At 36.1% G+C, this 23,305-nt stretch overlaps 1 long non-coding RNA gene across 2 annotated transcripts in view; it reads left to right on the top strand.

The window, feature by feature from the left end:
* The window catches only part of LOC117025778 (uncharacterized), a 248,039-nt gene that overhangs the window by 48,433 nt on the left and 176,301 nt on the right, over window positions 1–23,305 (top strand). For both annotated transcript variants that reach the window (XR_004423653.1, XR_004423654.1), the window contains exon 2: window positions 20,274–20,390. This is a non-coding gene — a long non-coding RNA (uncharacterized LOC117025778). The remainder of the gene's footprint in view (window positions 1–20,273; window positions 20,391–23,305) is intronic.

Below are 23,305 nucleotides of genomic sequence, written 5' to 3'. Positions count from 1 at the left end.
AGAGTCAGCCTCTCTAGCTTTGAATGCAGAGCCCATTTTGGTATCTGGAAAATTTTACAGACGTGTGAGCATTTTAAAACAGAACTTTTGGTATACAGAGGTCTCTTTGCCCAGTGGTGGCATACTGCAAATGAATTAGAACTATTCTTAATTTTCCTTAATTAATATTATCTTAATTAGGTCATATTCTTGTTCTATAGTCTATGCCCATTTCATGGAGAAATGTGGGATCAAACTCTTTATGAAAAGTTATGCAATTTAATTTTTGTCATAACCATGCTTTTAACAGTGTTTTGGAAAACAAATGTATTTATTATTTATTCATTCATCATATATTGTCAGCTGGATCTTAGAATGTAAATGAGGGACAATGAAGACAGAGTGACAGGGTAAATTATGATGGACCCTCATGTGATATGACAATGAAACCAGATTTTATTTGTAAGACAATGGGGCACAGTTGAAAGAACAAGAGAAGCATTGAGAACAAAGGTGAAACAGTAGAGGTCTTTTAGCTTTATACAGCCTTTTGGTTATACCTATACAGTGTTTTAAACTATACTATCCCATGGCAACAGTGATGCTGGGTTGGAATGCAAGCTATTTTGCACCTACTGTGTCATGATTGCTGGACTATACATAATTATTGTACAGATCCCTATAGATACTAGTGTTTTTCACTCTTGATCAAGAAGTATGTCTTCAACCGCCATATAGAAACACTATATATTTACATTACATAAATATCATCAGGTGTGACCAACCTATAAGTTCAAATGAAGTCTCATTAACGTTAATGCTAAATAATTATGGCTCTTCTACATATATAACTATTGTACTTCAGCATCATTTGTTTCTGCACAATCCCAGGGATGTCTCACATGTGCAGGAGAAAAACAATAGACTCATAGTTTTCACCATGCCACCAGTATAGTGACTTGAGGGAGGTATCACATCACGATGACTGCAGTTGACGCCTTGCTGGGAAAGCAGCTTCCTTGCCACTCCACTGGCCCCAAGGGTGTCTACCATTGCTCAGCCACTGCTTTGCAGGGCCCACCTGAAGTTGCCGTCCTCTTTCAGTCCAGAGGCTGAGCTGTTCCTTTACCCATATTAGTTTCAAACTTTCATTTAGGTGCCAGAGCCTCAAATCTCAGAGTTTTATTTGGAAATAGCAGCTTTAGCTCTGAATCTAAATTTTCTTCCTTATGTGTTACAAAACACATCTTAGAACTATTTTGCTGAATAACATCAGGGTATCCATTATATATCATTTTTTTCTCTACTTTCCCTAGGTTCTTCCAAACCCCAACTTCCAAATACCTCATATTTCCTCCTTTCAGTAAAAGAGCACACAAGCTCTAATGTATTTCAACTCATCCAAATGGGCACTCCATTTGGAAGATGAACTTCAGTCCCTCACACAGATAAACATACCTACTTGTGGACTAGTAAGACACAGTACTAGATTAACGTTACCTAATGTAGGTAACAAACTGCATTTATTGTCATGTTTTTGTCCTTGGAATGTAAATCCATAATCTCATCAGTAGTGATACACTCACAGACACAGTCTTTTTGAAACCTCTGTTTTAAAAGCTGGACTGTTATTCATCCACTCTAGTAAATTCTACCTATATTCTCCTTCCTTGCCAGCTTTGGTTTACAGATACTGCTACAGTTAAGCTAATCTATATTCAATTTGTTTGCATCTCTTCAAAATGTGAGTTAAAGAACATACATTAGTCTTGCCTCATGACGCCTTTTCCCATCTTTGCCAACATGTCACTCTCCTTCAAAACTCAGCTCAGGACTACTATCTATGACTCTTTTTCTTGCTTCATTTCTTGTGTTAGGCATTGCCATCACATTAGTTCATCACTTTCTGAAAGGGTTTTTTATGGAGTGCTACTTTTTTGAAAGATATTAATCAGTGTTCTTTTGGAGGGGTAGGAAAAACTTGTTGAACTGCCAATTAAATTTGTGTAATTCTCTTTATCCACCTTTTTCAGTGCAGCTGAATATATTAAAGGCTCTAAGAAGTTTTTCAATAAAGAAATCAATTTAAATTCATATGCAATCTTACTAACATATATGCCCTAACATTTGTTACATTTCTTATATGTTGCAGCTCTGTTAAACTGCAAATGTCTTAAGAATAAATAAATGTCCTCTATTTCTGTTATAACGTTCCTTGGTATCTGATTCAATACCGTATATAGTTTAGCTAAACTTATTTATTATATACTAGATACCATGCTAGGTTCTGGAAGTTCAAAGATAAATTTTTTTTATAAAGATTTCTAGAATAACAAGTAGCTTTCAATGAACAGTATGTTACTGATATTTAGCATTTATTGGATTATGAGTCCCTTGGAATTTGATTTCCAAATCTAATTGCAACAGTTTTCTCTCTGTCCTCATTTAATAATTTGTTGATTTCTGTTGTTATTATGCAACTATAAAAAGACTTCTAAAGATACTTGAAAACCAAGGTAAACTTACTAAAATATTACACAGGAATTTATAATTTTGTTTTCTGTTTCATTCTGATTATGAAAAAGTAAAAATATAAATATAGGGCATAAATATACTTATTCTTGGAATCTAATTTATTCTTGAATTAGAAATGGAAAATTTGTAACAGGAAGGATCAAGGGATTGTGAAGGAGCCAAACGAGGCTTTGAAACAGTGTTCTTAGGAATCTGAGATCACAAAAGCAAGAAGTGATAGGAGGTAGAGATAGTGGCAGGAAGAGATGAATAAAATACTTTGTTACATTGCTGGCAAAGACGTGGGTTGCTGTTGTGTCTTTTGAAGGAGTTTGGGCTCATTGGATGGTGTGCATCAGTACTAATTTCTAATACTCAGAAGATTAGTAGGTTTTGTACGTAAGAGGTAGACATTCAGAGTTCAAAAGGAACCCCTATTACTCAAGAATTTGCAGTATTTTTCTACTATACAGGATTGTCATCCATTTAGAGCTAAAAGAATTATGACCAAAAAAGAATGGTTTTTGGTTAATTTTGTAATTCACCAAACGCTTATTGGGTTCTTATTTAATGTCATGAATGCGTTAGGCGCAGTGGTGACAATGCTGGCTGTGGTAGTAGTTAATAATAAATAATATCTTAGGAGAATATAACCATTGGGGGGATGGAAAGCTTAGTGATAGATGGAAAGCTTAAAAATATAACATGAAAAAGTATGTAAAAAATGTTACTATTACGTAGTAGAGGAAAACACAACAAAACTTTGAAAACAGTGTTGATCAGTGTCTGATTTAGCTCCTACTTCTTTAGGAGGATGAAAAGCTACTAGACAAAATGTTAAGACATACAAAACAGAAACAAAATAAATAAAATGGCTTGAGGAGGTATGAAATAACAAGGATTAGGGTCAAAATATTGGCAAGTGAGTATGCGTTATGTTACAGAGAAAAAGGTGAAGAAGAAACTACTTCTGGAGTTAGATAATGCTCGTCTTCTAATATATGAAATCTGACCTTTTAATGAAGCTGAAACCTGCCCACATTCTATGGAAAAATGCTGATCTTTGGCATCAGTCTTCTAGGAAAAGCCATGGTGGTCGGGAGACCTCCTGCTGTGCATAGTTTCCAGGAAAAATCACAAGGTGTATCAAGATTCTACAACCCACTAATTTCTACACACTTTGGCTAATACACCAAGAATAAAATGATACTACTGAGAAAAATATCCAGAATATATTTCTTGTAAATTGTAATTCTAAGGTAGAAACTGAACGGTTTGGGTTTACAGATAGAATGAAAAAAAATAAATAAATATTTTCCTGCATTTGACAGTCAGGAGTTTGGAATAGAAAGAAGAATAAGGGAAGTGAAACGTTGACACAAATAATGTTGAAGAACATTTTTTTTATACTATTGCCTCTGATGAAAAACATGTGGTCTGTCAAAAGGAGGAAACCTCTTATTATAGCAGGCGGGTCTGTCAAGATAATCTAAGATTGGAGAAGAGAATTTAAATTTGGAGAGGGTTTTGACATAAGAAAAGCAAAAGGCGGAAAGGTGCCAAATATTTCTTAGAAGGAAAACAATTAGAAACTATTATGAGAGCCTCAGATATCTATGTTCCAGTTCCCAAAATATAATCATTTACATAAGGAAGAAAAAGATTTCAGAAGAATGCTACCACTTGGCTGTACATAAGGATTGTCCCTGCTTACAACTACTGCTGTTGTCTACACAGGTTTGGGTCCCATTGTTTATGGATACTAAAATGGGCCCGGCATAGTATGGTACCTCCATGCTTTTCTTGAAGGATATAATTTAGATTTCTGTTCATGTACCCTGGAACCATGATGAAGTTAGTTTCATTTCTTAGTCCTATGTCTGCCTTATCAAAGCATCTTACCTTTTTCAGGCAACTAAGGTCTTGGCAAGCCTGATGGTGAATCACTCTTAGGTTTACAATTCAAATATATTAGGTAGCTATGTATCCTAATAAAAATTTTAGGCGAATCCTTGACTACTAAGATCATACCTATGATTTTTGTGTTCTGTGTTAAAAACATGACTATAATTAGTGTAAAACTGAGACAATCAGATGTCACTATCTTTAGGGACAGTCCCCAAATAATCTGCCTGTGGTAAAATATAGGGAACAGTCTAGAGAAGATGTTTCTTGACACATCCTAGCTGGTGAAGACAGATGTCTTTTGATCTGTGAAGAAAACAGTATAGGGGCTGGTGGTGATGCTACAGGAAAAGGAGAAGGAGAGAAGAAAGAAGAGGGAGAGTTTTCTCACTTTCTTTACCCTTTCCGGGCCCCACCTAGAGCTGACCACATGCCGAATGTCTGGATCTGTCCTTTCAACTACTACCAAAGCCAACTCTACTCTGAGCTGCCAGTTCATCTCATTTCTACTTCATCAAATTGCAGTTTTCCAAAGAAACTGTTAGTTTATTGAGAACACATGTGTCTTTTTAATAAAAGTGGTACATTTAGAAAGGTCTGTTGAATATTTTGTGGATTCACAAAGTCATTCATGACATACATATTCTAACCCAGATACAAGAGACTGTATGTATATCCATCATTGCTAAAGTCAAAATGTATATAAAAACAGTCAACTAAAAGAAACCAAAAAATTTTGTGCTGCCTTATATTCTAAATCACTAATTTGATTCTCTGCTTTATCTAATCTACTGTTGATTCCCTCTAATGTATTCTACAATTCAATTATTGCATTCTTTATTTCTGACTGATTCTTTTTCATGTTTTCTGTCTCCATTTTTATGTTTCCTATTTCTTTGTTGAAGTTCTCCCTGTGATCATCAAGCTTCCCTATTTCCAGTGTTTAGAACTCTGCATCTGGTAGATTGCTTGTCTCCATTTTTGTTTAGTTCTTTTTCTGGAGTTTTATTGTGTTTTCTTATTTGGGACATGTTTTTTTTTTTTTTTTTTTTTTTTTTGTCTCCCTACTTTGGCTGCTTCCCTGTGTTTGTTTCTATGTACTAGGTATGGCTGTTATGTCTCTTGGTCTTAGTAGAGTGACCCTACATAGTAGGTGTCTTCTCAGGCGCATTGGCACAATCTCCGTGGTCACCAAATTCAGGCAATCCAGAAGTGCCCTTGTGTGTATTGTGTGTGTCCTCCTGTTGTAGTTGAGCCTTGGTTGCTGTTTACACATCAGTGGGAGGGATTGACCCTCAGTCTGATTGGTTGTGAGGACTTGTCGTAACTACAGTGAAGGAGCTGTTATGCAGGGGCTGACCCTACAGAGCAGGGTTTGCTTTAACAGGGCTCTAGTGCCTGCCCAGTCTACCTTTTGGATGTGTCAGTTTTGGAGGCAGCTGGTTGATGCTCCAGCCCAGTCCAAAGCTGGCCACTGGGCCTGCCAGCCCTGGGGCCTCTTGGGAGGGAAACTGCTGCAGTCCAAGTTCAGCTGCAGTCTGTGTCCTGCCTGGGGCCACCTGGCATGATTCACAAAGTAATCCAGAAATGGTCATTCTGTGCTTGAAGGTACCTTGAGAGGTCACATTGCACACCAAATCTGGCTGTCACTAGTGCTGGGCTTAGGTAGGAGACAGACTGAAGCCAAATGCTGCTTGTTTGAGTTTTGTAAACCTTTTAGAGATTTTAGAAAAGTCTGTAGCATTAATCAAGGCAGACTTTGTATATGGAAAAGCCACTGGAACCAGAGGCTTGGGTATTCCCAAAATGTAGGTGGGGTGGGATCTCTGGGAATAACTAGGATGGGGCAAACAAAAGTTGCTAGCCAGTTTGATGAAGACTCAGATATAGCATCTGCCTATATCTGCACGATGGAAGAGGGAGGGTTCAACAAAGAAATAATGGTTTCCAGCAGCTTCTCTGACTGGGAGAAAGCTGCCCCTCCAGCCTTCACCCTGAAGCTAGACAATTCAATTCCTCCCCGCATATCCCTGGTGCCTTTTGAGCTGCTGCCCCAGTGCTGGAGCTCAGAGTGAGTGAGTCCATCAGCTATAATTCCATGTGTGCGCCTTGTAAGAGGAGCACCTGGGACCCAGCCAGAATTCATGGGGATTTCTCTCCCCAGCACTGGACCGGAGAACCTGTTGTGGAGTTGGGACCCTTCGTTCCTCAGGAGACCTCAACAGCTGAGATGGCCCTCCTGATTTTTAATGATCACATGTGAGTGTGGGACCAGCCTGTTCTGTGTCTCTGCCCCTCCCAGAAGTCTCAAGTTGGCTTTTTCTGTTTGTTGTTGTGGGGCTTCATTTCAGCTAGACTTCAGGCGATTCTCAATAATGGTTTTTCTTTGGTTTAGTTGTAATTGATGTGGTCCTAAGAGGTGAGCACCACATGTACCTACTCTGCCATCTTGACCAGACATCAATAATTTTAACTTTGATTTTGTGATCTGTAAGTGAAATTGGATATGACAATGCTGGGGGGTGGGGCTCACTACTGCTTTTCCACCACACCGAGGTGGATTCTTGGCTGCCAGCTCCCTAACCACCTGGCTTCTTGGACCCTGACTGGCCTTCCTGACCCTCTGGTGATACTGTGTTTCCCCCAAAATAAGACCTAGCCAGACAGTCAGTTTTAATGCGTGTTTTGGAGCAAAAATTAATATAATATAATATAATATAATATAATATAATATAATATAATATAATATAATATAGACTGGGTCTTATATTAATTTTTGCTCCAAATGATGCATTAGAGCTGATTGTCCGGCTAGGTCTTATTTTCAGGAAAACATGGTAACTGGGGCCCTCCTTCCTTAGCAAAGGCCTGGGCACAGGTGCAGGCACAGGGAGGGTCTCTCCACCCTGACTGTCTAGGGTGCATTGCACCCAGATGGGGACAGGGGAACCCTTTTCTTCACTCCAGATCCAGGTACCTAGTGTGTTTGCTCTAGCTTGAATTGGGGAGTTTGGCTTCTAGGTGGGGAAGATGCCTAACTCAACACCCCTGACCTCAACCAGGGCCAGGCTTTGAGCCAGAGGCTGGCAAAGTGGCACATCTGGCACCTGGTCAGCTGATGAGCTTTCCATGTGAAGGAGTGTGCACACACTGCGCATGACAGGCAAGTCCCAACGCCCCTGAGCAGGTATCACAAGTGCAAGGAAGCACAGCATTAAATAGCAAATAAGAATGCCCTGAGAAACAGACTGCAAAGGAAAGGCAAGGTTTTATATTTTAGTAATGATACTTTAATGATACTTTCCACTAGCTTATTTGAACCATGGACCTTATATTTTCATTTTGCACTGGGTCCTGCAAATTATTTAGCACATTCTGTGTGTCAAGATGTGCATTAGGTTCCTGGGAAGATTATGTGAGATAAGGTATAGTAAGCATTTAGCAAATGGTCTGGTAACATGGTAGGTTCTGATAAATAGAAGGAATAGGAAGTAAATTGTAGGCTCTCGAAATATAAAAAAGATTAGGAGAGAAATTCTGGAAGGGAATATCTACTAATTCTGCCAACGATCACCAGGGAGAAATGCTTCCATTTAGCTTTCCCTTTTCTTTCTCTTTAGTGTGGGTAGCTATTTCTGGGGCATGGTTTATTCCTTTGATATTAGAGATTTTTCTTTGAGGATTCATTCGCCAAGTTGTGATATTATTTAGCAAGTGGTGTGCAATGTAAGCGGCCATTTCTAGTAGTTTGAGAACAGATGAATGGTTGAACAAATCATTTTCAATGCCCCATCCATCTAGTCAAGTGAACAGTATTAAAATACAGGTTAAAAAGGGGGTCAAATTTATGGTGATGAAGGGAGACTAGACTGGGTGGTAAGCATACAATGCAACGCACAGATGATATAGGATTGTTCATTTGAAACTTATATAATATTGTTAACCAATGTCATCCCAATAAATTGAGTAAAAACAAAGCAAAACAGCTTAAACGGCTAGCTCATGGAACATGAAAGCTGGAAGGTGGCTTAGAGAACTTTTACCTCAACCCCTCCTTTCCCAGGTAGATTTGCTGTGGTGGTAGTGGTGGTGATGGTGGTAGTGGTGTAGCTCGAAGTAGAGCATGGCAAGAACTACATGAGCCTGTGAAATGTTATAGTCCCTCAGCAGAAGGAGAAAAAAAATCTTAGTCTCTGGGAGGGGAAATGCCTTGTCTGTTTTTGTGTATTAAGAATATTAGTTTAACTAAAAGGAGTTTAAATAGCTTGTCGAGAAACATTTTCCAGAAAATTAAGCCTCTGTTTTTTTCTTATCTCATTTTTACCTTTGCCTCTAACCCATGAGCAGTAAAACTGAAAAGTTTTTTACAGTATTATGGCCAATAAAATAATTCATGAATGTAATATAGTTGGTTTGGGGAAATCTATTTTTATCCATTATATGGTACATGGAGTGCACTGCACTTTCTTCAAGTAACTTTTGGAAGATATCTGGCTAAATAATTCAATATGACTAGCAGTTATTTTCTGGAGACTGGTATTGTTTTGACATGGAGAGCATTGAAAACATATGGTCTTTCATGTCTCTTGCCTTGTGCTTTCCTTGAAAATGTTTATATTTGCTTGTGGTAAAATGCATTACGTTTCATAATCCTGGACAACTTTCTGGTACACAGATTCACTTTCAAACAGTGCAACTGGGGAAACAGAATTTTTTTACAAAAAAAAAAAATGAGATTTTTCTTATGTAGCTATGCATTTTACACAATGCAGGTGCCAATTTTGATTTTTTTCCCCCTAATGTTGAAATTCTAAAGCAACTGCTAGGATAAATTATCTTTATGCTACCTCTTTAATAGCTCATATTCTTCCAGAATCAACGTAAGTTTGACCAGAATTTTTCAGCCTGAAAGTGACAGCGAAGTCTGTGCTTATATAACCTCACAAAGTGGTTTCTACAGTGCTCATTTACCCTTGTGATTATGATGGTAAGTTTCCTGTGCATATGGTGAAATGAGATGGCTCAATTGAAAGGCTTTTTTTTTTTTTTTTGATACAGGATAACTATAAAAAGTACATTTTCTTCATACACCATGACAAATCTATTAGACATTATTGCTGCTGCTTACTCCCTTTATGTCCAGAATCAATATTTTATCTTTGTCCTTAACATTTACCATATTTAAATCAAGGAAATAAGAGGTAGCTTTGACTGCGTTCATCAACAATGGAACTCCAAAGCAAATTTTGAGGACATCTAAATGTTCATAGTTTTTTAGGTATATTGAAATTAGATCTCAATTAGAGACTGAATGCTAGTTGGTCAAGATTTATATTTTGATTTATTTTATCAGATGCATTATAATTTAATAGAATATACACCATCTTATTAAGCCATTTGCATACTTTTACTTTCCTGGCCTTCGTTTCAGTTGATGGCAAATTCAACCTAAGATGGTGGTCAGTGCTAAATTTAGAGTAGCCATATCATGCTGGTGATGGACTTCATACCAAACTAGAACTCTGAGGCCCAATTAGTAGATTGGAAAATATCTTACACTATTATTCAGTGTTGAAAGTCTGCAACTTTTCAAAGCCCACTATAGTATTTATATAATGAAATATTCCAGTTATGTTTTAATTTCTCAATTTATTAGAATTATGTCTCTTTTAGAGAACTTCAGCATACCAAAGAAAGATTTTAAGAGAACCCCTGCCCCCAAATTTATGGCAACAGCAATTAAAATATTAGTGTAATTATAATGTTTAAATTCTCATTTTATAATGAATGTGGTTTTCCAAAGCACACAATTTTCTAGTACTTCGGGCCAATATTCAAAGAAAAATCATGTAATCTTTATTTGAGGTGTTAAAGAAAGGCAAAGCAGCTTGACTCTAAGCACTTTGGAATTCATTCAAGATTCAAATAGTCAAAAGTGATTCAATCTGTTCACTGTCTTGTGTTTTTAGAGATTATCCACCTGTAGTAAATTGAGAAACTAGGGAAGACGGTATTGTTAGAACATTTTCCAGTTGGGCCTTACGTACTTTCTGAAGATTGCTTCTCTGAAAAAGATGGGCATGACATGCACTGTTTGTTCTCTTTGTTTTGTTTGAGAAGAAGATAATAATAGCAACAAAGACACAATCATTTAAAAAAATGTACAAATATTACCATATGGACAGCACATGAATTCTCAAGGTTGAAGTACTTTGAAAGGGATTTTGACTTTGTTGAAGTTATATGGGCAGAAGGATCGGAGAATCAGGCCAATACTTAGTATGATTGAATCATTCTAACTAGAATAGAATTCATCAGAACTTAATTGAAGTGAAGTAATGAATATAGTAAGCTACTAAGTTACAGAAGCAAAAGAAATCAGGGTGTTTTCAAATGGTTTAGTTTGATTAGTATTAAAATTAGTGGGCTCTGACCTTGAAAGGAGTATTTAGTAGCATCAGGATTTTTAGATACTTCTCTAAAATTTCTGACAAGATTATGTGACCCAGGCAAAGTGGCTAAGAGTAAATCTGATTATCCAGTTTCATTGTGAACATTTCATTCAAGGAAAAAATGTTAGAAATTGTGAAAAGTACATGCCATAAAGTTGTCAGAAATAATATGTCTCTGTCTTGTAAATTCTTGATATTCTGGATGTACTTATTATGATCTTAATTGCCTGAAATCTATTTGGCATGCTTTGTAATCTCTCCCAGGGGTCCTTGCCCATCTCACGTCAATAAAATGATTTGTGTTTTGAACATATTTCTGTTTCAGCAGTCAGCTCTAGCCAGTGGAGCAGATTTCTGAGTTTGATATTGAATGGTTTTAGTTTGGAGGTTTGCAGATTGGGAACATTTTTGTTATGAAAGCCACAAAGAACATATGAATATATATTCTAAAAATAGTCAACATTTAACAAATTTAGGTCAAATATGTCAAAATACATTTTGAATCCCTCAACTTTGAAATTATGAAAATTATTATAAAATTATTGTTGAGGAATTTGTTTGTTTTTTTCCTACTACAAATCGCTTTAATCGCTTTTCAGTATATCAGAAGGAACAAAATTCAGTCCAAGAACAATCAATGTATCATTTGAAGACAAACTGTTCTGATGATTTTATTTTGTTTTATTTAGACCTATTTCACCTGAATCTAGATATATGTGAGGAAGCTAGAGAGTGGGCCCCATAACCTGTGCTGCTCTCCTTCTAACAGCTTTGGTCAAGAGCTATGACTAAGCCACAAAAACAGATTATATATTCTAATTTGAGGTTCTTCTGAGTTTTGTTTTGGAGAACCCTTGCACCACTTCCTCTTGCTTGAATAAAGGAGTTTAACAAAAGTAGCAACATCCAGGTAGATGATGGCCTCTCTTGAGGAGCTGGTAGGAGACTAAGGGCCTAAGCTGGACTGTGTACAAGGAGCAGCTAAAAGAAAAGAGGTCCCTTGTGATTATCTTGTCTACTTAGAAATTTTTTAAATCATATCTTGTTCTTAGGAAGCAATCTGTAGGCTTACCCTGATGAGAAGCTTTGGAGAATTGCCTTTACGTGATGGCTCCGCTTTATCAGTCATTTTGGAAGCTAGTACTGGGGGAAATTAATAAAACATCAAGGTCTTCTGTGAAGGCATTTGAGCCTTTTTTTTTACTCATCTCAAACATAAAATCTAAAGGAGTGTAAAAATAGAATGGGACATTAACACAATACATATTGTAGAATTCATTTTTATTCAGTTTCATAATTGTCAGACCTGGAAAATTCTCTGTGCTAGAGGTCATTTAGTCCAATCTGCCTTCCTCCTTTTCTTATGTGTTAAAAAACACTGAGGACTGGGCTGATTCAGTGACATACTTGCCACGGCTCATTTATGTGTCAAGGTACAGAAGTAAGTAGCTAAATGGTAAACTGAGACCTAAATTCCTGTCTTTCTGCCTCATGATCAGTTCTCTTTCTGGAAGTTATTTCTTTCTATAAAAAGGCATGCTCATAAGCAACCAATACTGCACACACTTGACATATGACATCTTATGTATCCCTAAATTAGCAAGGAAAATGTTTGTGCAGCTCACTATATTTTAGCAATTTTTTCAGCTTTCAATAAAATTTTCTGTCTTACTAAGTGCAAACTTTTTATTCTGATTTCAGTGTAAGTGAAAACTGTTCATTAATTGATTTTATTTGCTTCTATGAAATGTTCATATCATTCTAAGGCACTAAGTCACTGCTGAATTGAACAGTCTAGTCTTACAACCAACCATTGCTCTCATTGGCTTCTTTACTTCTATTTCCAGCTCTAAGGTTAAATATCTTGGGGGAGAGAGGTTGGAAATGGATAATTAAAACATTTTTTTTTTTAACAAGGGAGACATTTTGAGGTATAAATTCTGACACTTAGCTAGGCTTACTTACTAGCCAATTTTCTCATTTGTCTGTGTCGCGTTCACTTTTGTGAGAGACTGAAAATACAAATGTTTAATTTTCTAATGCCAGGAGTCTACAGAACCTCTAAATTAATTAACTTAGTGTAAGACCTTTGACAGAATCCTTCCAATTTCAAGCAGTCCTACACAGTACACCATCTCCCCTGTCTATTCGTCCATCCATCCATCCATCCATCCAGACTTGCCTGACTCACCAGTCCTCTCTATTGATGGATCATGAGTTCAGTAGACAATTACTGGAGATAAGTGTACAAGTCATTTACATAGAAACAGATTGTTTCAATCAGTGTTCCAAAAGGTAGGTGTCACCTGGGAGTTCTGTGTTCCTGAGGCTTTTGATCCTCTCAGTCAGACATTTTTCTTACAAACTTTGAGTCATCTCTTTTGTGGCTCACTCCCTAACTCTGCCTTGCACATTAGCTGTTTATACTTCCATGCTCCACTTGACTGCAAGATGCATAAAGTAAGACCATCTCTGGAAACCCACAGTCTTTACAAATAACACCTAAATATAGCTAAAGTTCAATAAATCTGATTTTGAAGTTCCCAAAGGTGAGGAGGAATAGTCTCTATATTTGGGTAATTTTGTTTCAATTTAGATATTGCAAGCCATCTGCTTCTTAAAAGAAAGTGGGTCCATCCAATCCTCTTCTTTCTCCCATAGCCCAGATACCATTTGCATCGCGTCTGTAAGAACTCACTTTTGTGTCACAGAATGCGTGTGACCTGGAATCTGCTTACTACGAGTATACGCAGAAAAAGCATCAGCAATCTTCCTGTACAGGAAGATTGTCTGTTATACAGAAAAATTAACCCTAGCCAGGATGATGCTCCTATTCCTTTCTCAATAAAAAGGCAACAGATTTGCTCATTCTTGTTCTCATTTAGAGCTCTTTGAATTCTTTTTCCAGATACCATGTAGTATCACTTAATCTTCAGAGTCAGTGTTCTGAACCTGAACTTTCTCTGCTGTATGACATTGAGTTCTGAACTGTTTCTACTGACCACATAACAGGCAGTCAGACCGTCTGCCACATAGCAAATAAATGACCAGAGTCACTTGGAACTTAGTCATGCATATTTAAAAGCATTCAGCCTGAGCACGTTTTTACTGATGAATGAGAAATACTTTGAAATATCTATATCACTATATTGCAACTTAAAAATAAACCCCCCACAGAAATTCGACCCTCAACTTTCAGATGTAGAAAAGCCTTTCTGGAAAGCAGTACTTCTTTACAAAGCTTAGGAGTATCCTAATTCTTCTGCTACTGACTAACCAGTTTGGGGCTTTTAGTTAAGCTGTAAAGAAACTTTACTCAAGCCAGGACATGCACTAAACTGTATTCTTGTGAGCAGAGTTGTAGTTCTGTTTATATCTAGTACAATAAACATCAAGGGACAATTAAAATACTCAGTGTTATAATAATCACTGAAAGATTCAAGGAAGTCTGAAAGAAAAATACTCATTTTCCAATTACCTAATATGTAATCATTCATTTGATTTCTTGTTTCCTTCCAGTATTTTTCTAAATCTGCAAATACATTTTACCTAGTGAAAACTTTTTCTGATCTGCTATTTTGTTTTACATTTGATATTTCCTAACCTAACAAAAATGATCCTCAGATTTTTCAGTAGATTGTTGCATCTTTTAGTGGAAGATTATCTAGAGATATAGTAGGACCTAAATATGTATATTCTGAAGCTTTTAGTTTTTGAGAGATCAAGAAAAAAATTGTAAAATCATAAAGCAACAATTGATTTTGCCAACTATAAATACAGGCTCTCATTTCAATAGCTTATTATTTGCTGATGCTAGAAACACAATCCTGGGATGAGTATGCAAAATAGAGAATCATATAGGAACTGAAGAAAGGTTGCAAGACACTTGCTGGCCAGTATTCATCTTTAAGTGGGTTTAACCCATTTGTATGAAAAATTTGACTACTCTTAAAAAAATTGACACTGGTGCCTTATCAGCCAGTCAAGAGTCACAAGTGATCCAGGAGGTTTCCTGTGAAAATACTCGGAATTCTCTGAAGTGGAGATGCAGACACGGCCAGCCTCCTATTATAGCTTGTTATCTTTTAATAGACTGCACAGTATTGCAGTTTTGTGCCTTCAGTTAAGTAGACTTACGGACTATATCTTTTAATTAAAAAAATTAACCCTCACAAAATGGACAAGTAGCTTAAAAAGATTTCAGGAAAGAGTCAGAGAGTTGAAGATAATATTGATTATAAAAGCCAAGCAAATTTTAAGAAACATAAAATTTCCTTTACATAATCAGTCACTGATGAGAAGTAAGTATCATGATTTATTTTGATATATTACGAACAGTCTTTTTCTTTCCCAATTATTCCTTTCTACATTGTTTTTACGCCTTGAACTTCAGTGTAATGTGGAAGTAGAGCAAAAAATATCTGTCTTTGTGGCCAGGAGCAGAGAGGCTGTGAACTGAGAGCCCCTGTGGATGGGATGAGCCAGGTGTACGAGGGATCTCAGAAATGACCCTGGAGAAGCCATATATTGAGGGCACTCAGTGGAGCCAACATAGGTGATATTAGCTGGGGATTAGATGCTCATCCCTGCTATCCCTTCTCTCCCGCCTTGGTACATTATAACTCTTCCTACCCCCAGGCCCAGTAAAAAAAGAACAGAGGGAAGAAAGGAGAGACTTGCAATGGATTGACTGAGAGCAGTGCCACCCAGCGGTACTGGAGGCTTAAAAGAGAAATTACAGTGATTTATAGAAAACTACAGTTTGTTTGTTTGCTTGTTTGTTTGCTTGTTTGTTTGTTTTAACATATCTGAATTTGTAGCCTGAAAATTATACCAGGTCCATTATGCAGAGAGCAGTTTTGCTTCCCCTTTATTTCCTGATTCTAGGCAAGTGGTTCCCAAACTTCTCTACACATTGGTATCATCTAGGGAGCTTGAAAAACTACCTGTGTCATGTCCCATCCCCAGAGATTGTCATTTAAGTTGATCTGAGTGTGGCCACTGCTTTGCAATTTTAGAAAGATCCTAGGTGACCCTAATGTGCAGGCATTGGTTTACTCTTACACAAGAACACTGATTTGTTGATGTGTCTGCGGATTTTTAAAGTCCAGATTGCTGAAAGCATTATAACACTCGTGCTTCTCCAGTCACTACACACCACTCTGCAATTCAGTTCTCCATGCACTTGGCTGCATTCCCCAAAGGACTATAACTGTATGAGGGCAGGGCCTTGCCGTTTCTGTTCAACATGACATCCAGCATAGTATATGGCAGGTAGAAGATACAGAATAAATATTTTTGCGTGAATGAATGACATATAGGTCTTTGTCCTTTTTCCTGTTCATTATACCTCACTACCAGCTCCTCTTGAACTAGAAAACTCCCTGGCTAAAAACAGATGAGTCATGAAGCATGGCTATAGAAGCAGCCATGTAAGCAAACAGATGCACATATGCTCCTCAGCTGAACTTCTTGACATCACCAATTTGGAAATTAAGATCAAATGCCAAGTCTGTTGTCATAGTCTTCTTAAAATTCTGGGGGAGGGAGAAAACATTTCTGCTTTCATTTCTGGAGTTAGTCAAGACCATACTATGTAGAGTGAATAATTAGCCACATATTCATGAATGGTTTTTGTAGGTTGGTTCAAATTTGTGGTTTTATGTTTTTATTTTATTTTTATTGGTCTGCCCATGATATTTCATTGACATTTATTGTACCTTTAAATCATATATTCTTTGCTTGGTTGCCAGGAATTTGATTGATCACGGTAGCAATTTTTAATTTTAAACTTAAAATGACCAAGTACAAAGTTTATGCCTAAAGCTGGGCTTTTCTATAACATTTTAATGTAAATGTAGATAGTAATAATTATATTAATAAATTTCAAAAGCTCTTTCTTCTTGAGTCTTTAGAAAATGTTTTCTGCCATATATTTTCTGTCTGATTGTACTTGTATCTACAAATGGAAATATACATTTATATTTTAAATTTGACAATGGACTGTATTTTATTTCACTCGTCCTCGTTAGTATTTATTACTAGGAACAGGGAGCACGTGCATGTGCAGCAGCCAACGATCTGCAAAATAAAAGTGATTGGCAAGAATAGAAAAGCAAGTAGGCTTCTCTAGGTTTGTTTGCTTGTTTTTAAATAAATCTGGTTGTTACTTCTGCTGTCTCATCGAGCTCCCTGATTACCTGGTGAATCTTTGAAGGCATCAGCAATCCTGTGTGTTGCCTGCTGAGCAGTTAGGAGATTTTGTAAAATGTGAAAGGAAGTGCTCTTCTATTCTGTATAATTTTATCTTTTGACATTTACTATAAAAGAAGAAGTAATGACATGTGGAATGACTCTCATGAGATACTAAGTACAACACAAAATACAACAAGGAAAGTCTGTAAAAGCAAATAACCACTAATCTTTTAAAGGGAACTGCCATTTTTTCTGGACTCCAGATGTCTAGAATTGGATTAATCATAATTCTTGGTCCTTGATACACTATTATCCTTTGAATGAGCATGGCCCTCTTTTATGTATTTGTCTTAATAATATAAAGATGTCCAGGATCCTACAATCTAACCCCAAAACTGGAATTATCACATTTGTCTTAAATTTATCTATACACTCTTTTCTGATCCATTTCTCTCCCCTCATAGGTAAACAATATCCCCAATTTTGTATTTATTTCTTTTATAAATAGTTTTATCACATATGCATAAACTATACATACATACATAACACGATACATCGTATATACATATAGCATACGAGTATACATAATATATAACATATATAATAACATAATTATACATACATAATACATAACATAACACCTCGTATATACATATAGCATATATACACCACATATACATAAAATATGCATATGCGTATATCTAAACAATACACTATTTTGTTTAGTTTTATTTTATTTCATCCAATATTGTTATGAGATTCATCTATGTCATTGTATCTATAATTCATTAATTTTTTACTGTTTTATAATATATGGTGAACATATACCAAATTTATTTATCCATTTTTCTGTGATTGTGAATTTGGCATTTTCAAAGCTTTTGCTGTTCTGAGCTGTGATCTAGGAACTCTCTTATGTGGGTACTTGGTTCACACATCTAAATATTTACCTAGCATATGTCCCTTGGAAGGCTATTGTTGGCCATAGGATATTCTAGTGTTCAAATCTAAAAGATTTACAACTTTGCAAATTATTTTCATAAAACTGGTGAGACAGCTTCATTCTCTAATACTCAGTGTCTGGTGTTTTGGTTTTTGCCACAAATTTTGAAAATGATAATGCATTATAATCTGATATTCACTGTCAATATTTTTTCATGAGATTTATCAAATTTATCTGTTTATTGGCCAAATGTATTTCTTATGTATAAAACTCTTATTCCTGTATTTTTCCCATTTTTCTATTTTTTTTTTAAATCTTGTTGATCTGTATGGCTTTTATATATTTGTGATACTATCACTTTCAGTTACAAGTATATGTGTTGTATCCTCTCCTATTTTGTGACTAGTCTTGTCATTTTCTTAAATGTCCTTTAATTTTTATGCTCAAATGTATCAATATCTTTCTTTATAAATTAAGCAATTTTACACACAAACATGCACACACATATTAAAAGACAGTATTTGACATATATTTATAAAAATGTGGTGTGTATATATGTATTTCCAAATATCATTATTTTCATGATTCCAAATCTCATTTCAAAAACAAATTATTTGTGGAATAGGGGATACCAAAGCATTTATGCACATTGATTGAAAGTTATTTTCTGTATTGAAAATTGTTAAAAGAAAAATTGTATCTTGGTATTGAATAAATAGTGCACTCTACATCTATTACATGCAAAAATCCAATTTTAAAAAGTCAATGCATAGTTTTCTATTTACCCCAGGCCATTGATAGTTTTATATTTACCACAGGTCAAATAATTATATTATATAGTATATACAATATGAATGTGTATTCTCTCTAAAGACACTATCTCCTGATATTTATTTCATATATGTTTATAGAGAGATGACTAATGATGACTCCAAAATGTAAGAAAGCAGTACATAATAACTTTTGAGTCATAAAATAAAGGCCATGATGTAAAATCATAGCTAACTCTTACTGAGTACCTACTAAGTACCGAGCACTATTCTAAGTACCCCATCGGCATTAAGACCCAATTCTCACAGCCACCTAATGAGATAGGCACTGCTCTTCCCATTTACACATAAAACGGTGACAGTGGTGAGGCACCTTGTCCCAACTGTCCTGGACAATTTAGTGGGGCTGGAATGTAAACTCCAGCTATCATACACTTTTGAAAACAAAAGGGCATGCTATTCAAAATACCCTGGAACAACAGGTGTAAACCAGCAGGGAATCAGGCCAACCAAGAGATGTAGTGAGCTAGCCATGCAACATGCAGAAAATATCTTCCAAGGATTTTTATCACGTTGGCAATAGTGGACGTAATCTGTTCCTTGTGAGTTTTTACATGTTTTAATATATGAACATTTCCAACTAGTCCCTTCCCACTTCGCCTCGAGCAATCACACGCACATGTAGGTATCAACACAAAGCAAGACCCAGCACTTGGAACATCGCCAAAATGGGCTGAAAAAAATTCCTTGCTCTGTCTGTATGATGGCCTGGATCTCAGCCAGAGCAGCCTCTGTGTCATACCTGTGTGTGTCAAAAGGATTGGTTGTCACACTGTGCTCTCTATTAGATAGAAATAAATATTACATTTCCAAGCCTTTACTCAGTGTAAGAGTGGGGAAAGGAAATGGGGTTTCTGAAGTAGCTGAGACCATGGGATTTCTGAAGCTTTATTGGGCTTTTCTGCTGATTGCTGATCATAAAAATGGCTACTTAAAAGAAAGAATTCTGGGATGGAGAACAAATTAACATCAGTCTTCTTAAAGCACCCTGAAAAGCATAATGTATAGGTGGCCATGATTTACTAGTATTTTTGTGTAAAGATAAATTAATGTAAGGTATTTTTTCATCTAACTTATTTAATTAGGTTCATTTTAAGACCATGTTTGTGTGTGTGCATTGTTTTTTTTGTTTGTTTGTTTTTGTTTTTTTTTTTCTGTTATGATATTTTGACATTTAAAAAAAAAAATCTTTCTGACTAGGGAGAAACTGCTCCTCCTGAGGCTGGCTAATTCTTAGAGATGGCAAAGGGCCCAGCCAGAACATGCCTTTGATATGCAAGCCACACCTTCTCTATCTGGCCTCTGCACCCCTAGAGCAATATGCCTGTGCCTTAATCATCCCAGGGCCAGGTACCAGGCAATTAGAGAAACATCCCTGTAGCCCAAAGCCCACTGAAATTATTCAAACTAGCTAATCCTAACTTGGTTTTCTGCCCTGGTTTGCTTTTCCCACAGAAACCCCAATGAAGGCAAAGGCCTACACTCTGCCATGACTCGTGTCTTCTGCCTCCTGACCACCCTGGGGTTTGTCTGTGCGGCCCTGCATGGCCACGCTTCCTATCTCTAGGATCTGTGAGTATAATAGACTTTTGTTTTCCCAAGTTTCTCCTCCTTCTTCTCTTGTGGCTGCACCTGACTGACCTTAAACAATACAAATCAGGCCAGGAATCTGAAAACAGAAAAACTTAAAAATCAAGTGAAAGAGAGGAATCAGTGGAGTGTTCTGGGGTTTGGGGAGTTTCTCCAGCAAGCAGCCGCACAATGTCATTCTCAGACATTTGCTTCACAGATTGTCAGCAGCTGAACGTGCCCCAGACTCACAACTCCTCCTCTGCATGAAAGCCTTGTGCTATTATGTGTGGTTAAAAAGGACAACTGTGTGCAGCAAAGAGAAAGATTGGTAGTGCACCAAAGCCACACTTTTCTGTTAGGATTGGTCCTGATTTAAGTGCTCTTCATCTATAGGAAAGCACAATTGAAAAGGAAAACTTGGAAACTTTATCTTTTTTTTCTTTTTTCTTTTTTTATTTAATAGGTTTTCTTGATTGCTTTTATTGATTCAACAACATTTACCTTATTGAGTAAAGCATCTACACATATGAGAAAAATCTGATCATTATCTTATAATGAGCTATGAGTGATTCTTTGGCCTTCCCTTATTGGCTTGATGTAGAAGCCAGGACATTTTTGGCTTAACACTTGACTTCATTTCTCTCAGCTATGTCCAGATACAGAAGCTCTTACACTGAGCCACAGTTATTAATCATGGTTATATCAGACTGCTACACATAATAAGTGCTTACTAAGCGTTTGTTGAAGGAACAATAGAAGGAGTCATTGATTATTTTTAAACTATGGTATATGGTTTTTATTTTATTGTAACATTTTTCTGAATATTGTGATGCTTGAAATTCAAATGGGAAAAGAACCTGGCTTCTCCACTGTAGAATGACAGTTTGTAGGTTGAATTTATCTTAAAGCTACTTTTTACTTAATGTTGAGTTTTGCTAGAAAGTAATCTATTCGTATCCTGTTATCAATAATATTAAAGAAATAATTTGATGAGAAATATACCTACCCCTATATTTTCATTTCAAATGGAGCCTTGGATGCTCAGGATGGTATTCCAAAACTTTCATGTTGGTTGTAAATTATACACTTACTTGATTATTCACTTGAGATATTCAAGAAATTATTTAGAGATTGTCTTTCTGGGTTGTTTGTTTTTTTGTCTGTTTTGGAGTTTTTTTTGCATTTAATTCAAATGAAATTTTATTGATTTAATAAAAAACATAATTTGGAATTTTAAGAGCTATACAAATAGGTATAAACAAACCAACAAACAAAAAACCACACCACATTTATAAGCTCCAGGAGATCACTATAAAACTCAGACATAAAATTAATTTCTCAAAACACACAAAAGACAGAACTCCCTATCGCTTAAGTCAGCCATCAAAAAACACTGATATATTATTGTCCCCCCACTAAGTTGCTTCACTACCAGCAGGTTTTAGTTAACGTTATTATGATAGAGAATGACCCTAAAGAGGGCTCTCTTGTTCATTTAAGGCTCCTTCCTAATACCCTACAGCTGTGCGAACAGCATCAGCCATGGGAGTTTCCGATGGGCACATCAAAAGTGTTGGTATGTCACTCCATATGGTTCTTATGGGCTTCCTTTGACTACTCATAATATTCCATCAGTCCAGCTGTCAATGGCCAATTCCTCAGCTGTGCTGATGACTTGAAAAGCTACTCAGCCGTCTTTTTAATTCTTTCTCATTGTTGCTACTAAAAAGTTAGGAGCCCTTTGTTTGCAGCGGGTAAAAAAAAAGAAGAGCCACTCATTTTAAATTAAAGCAGCCAAGATTCTGAATAGGACAATCTCCTCCAACCTCAGCAAACTTTTATTTTCACACACTAAAGTCTATTTGGTTGTGGGGATACAAAGTAATTTGGAGGAGAAATTTTTACTGCCTCCGTTGCATGAAAATGTAATCACACATTTGCAAAAGAGGCCCCAAATGGAGCATTGGGCACAAGTTTAAGAAGTGATCTTATTTTGTTGGCTTGTAATGGAGGCATTTAATTTTCAAACTTGTTTTCTGAAGAAAAGCAATGAACATAAAGAGATAATGGCAGTTTTACTGTAAAACTTTAATTTAGCAAGAATTAGTGGGATCATTATGTCTTTTACTTGGGAAAACAACAAAAGGCATTGAAAAATAGCAGAAAACCTACAAACTATGTGCAAAATGAAATATAATTTAAAGGGAAAAAGAGGCATATATATATACATATATACACATACATACATAAAGCCTAATTATTTAATGGGGTTAAAGTTTTATTTTTTTAATCTTTTATTTTGGTACTAAATCTTAATTTAGAACCAGTTTTACAGAGCTTTAGCAGTTTATTCTTTTCATTGTCAGAGGAAAATAATGTGTTGATGTTTATGTATTATTCTCATTGTTGAATTTTAGACATTTGCCTTTTTTTTTTTTCTTTTTCTTATCTTGAAATCCTTTTGAGAAGCGTGGTAAAAAGGAAACAGGTTCTAAGGAAGGTAGTTTAGAATGATTGCCTTTATATCTTTAGACTTCTCTTCTCTATAAAAATTCACTTAATTTCTCCACATTTTTGTTTACCTGCTGTCATAGAAGACAGTTAGCAAACTAGCTTCGGGATTATGAGGAATGTCTTTATAAATACTTATCCAATATTTTTAAGGCACGTACAAGTGATACTATACCAAAATGAGTAATAATGATCATTCCTATTTCACTAGGTGTTAGTGTCTGAGAAATATTCCTAAATCTTCAAAATTAATTGAGACACATTTTTACAGAAGCTTAAGCTAAAGACTCCAAGGAACATTAGTAGAACTTTATTTACTCAAATGGAATGTATTCTGATGCAATGGCAATTCCAGGAAAAGGGTATCAGTGTATAATCCTCAACTCTTTAAAATATAGCCACTT

Source organism: Rhinolophus ferrumequinum, chromosome 8 (genome assembly GCF_004115265.2).
Source record: "Rhinolophus ferrumequinum isolate MPI-CBG mRhiFer1 chromosome 8, mRhiFer1_v1.p, whole genome shotgun sequence".
In the NCBI taxonomy this organism is placed as follows: Eukaryota; Metazoa; Chordata; class Mammalia; order Chiroptera; family Rhinolophidae; genus Rhinolophus; species Rhinolophus ferrumequinum.
The sequence above is the reverse complement of the archived record's forward strand: the minus strand, read 5'-3'. Positions and strand labels throughout refer to the sequence as shown.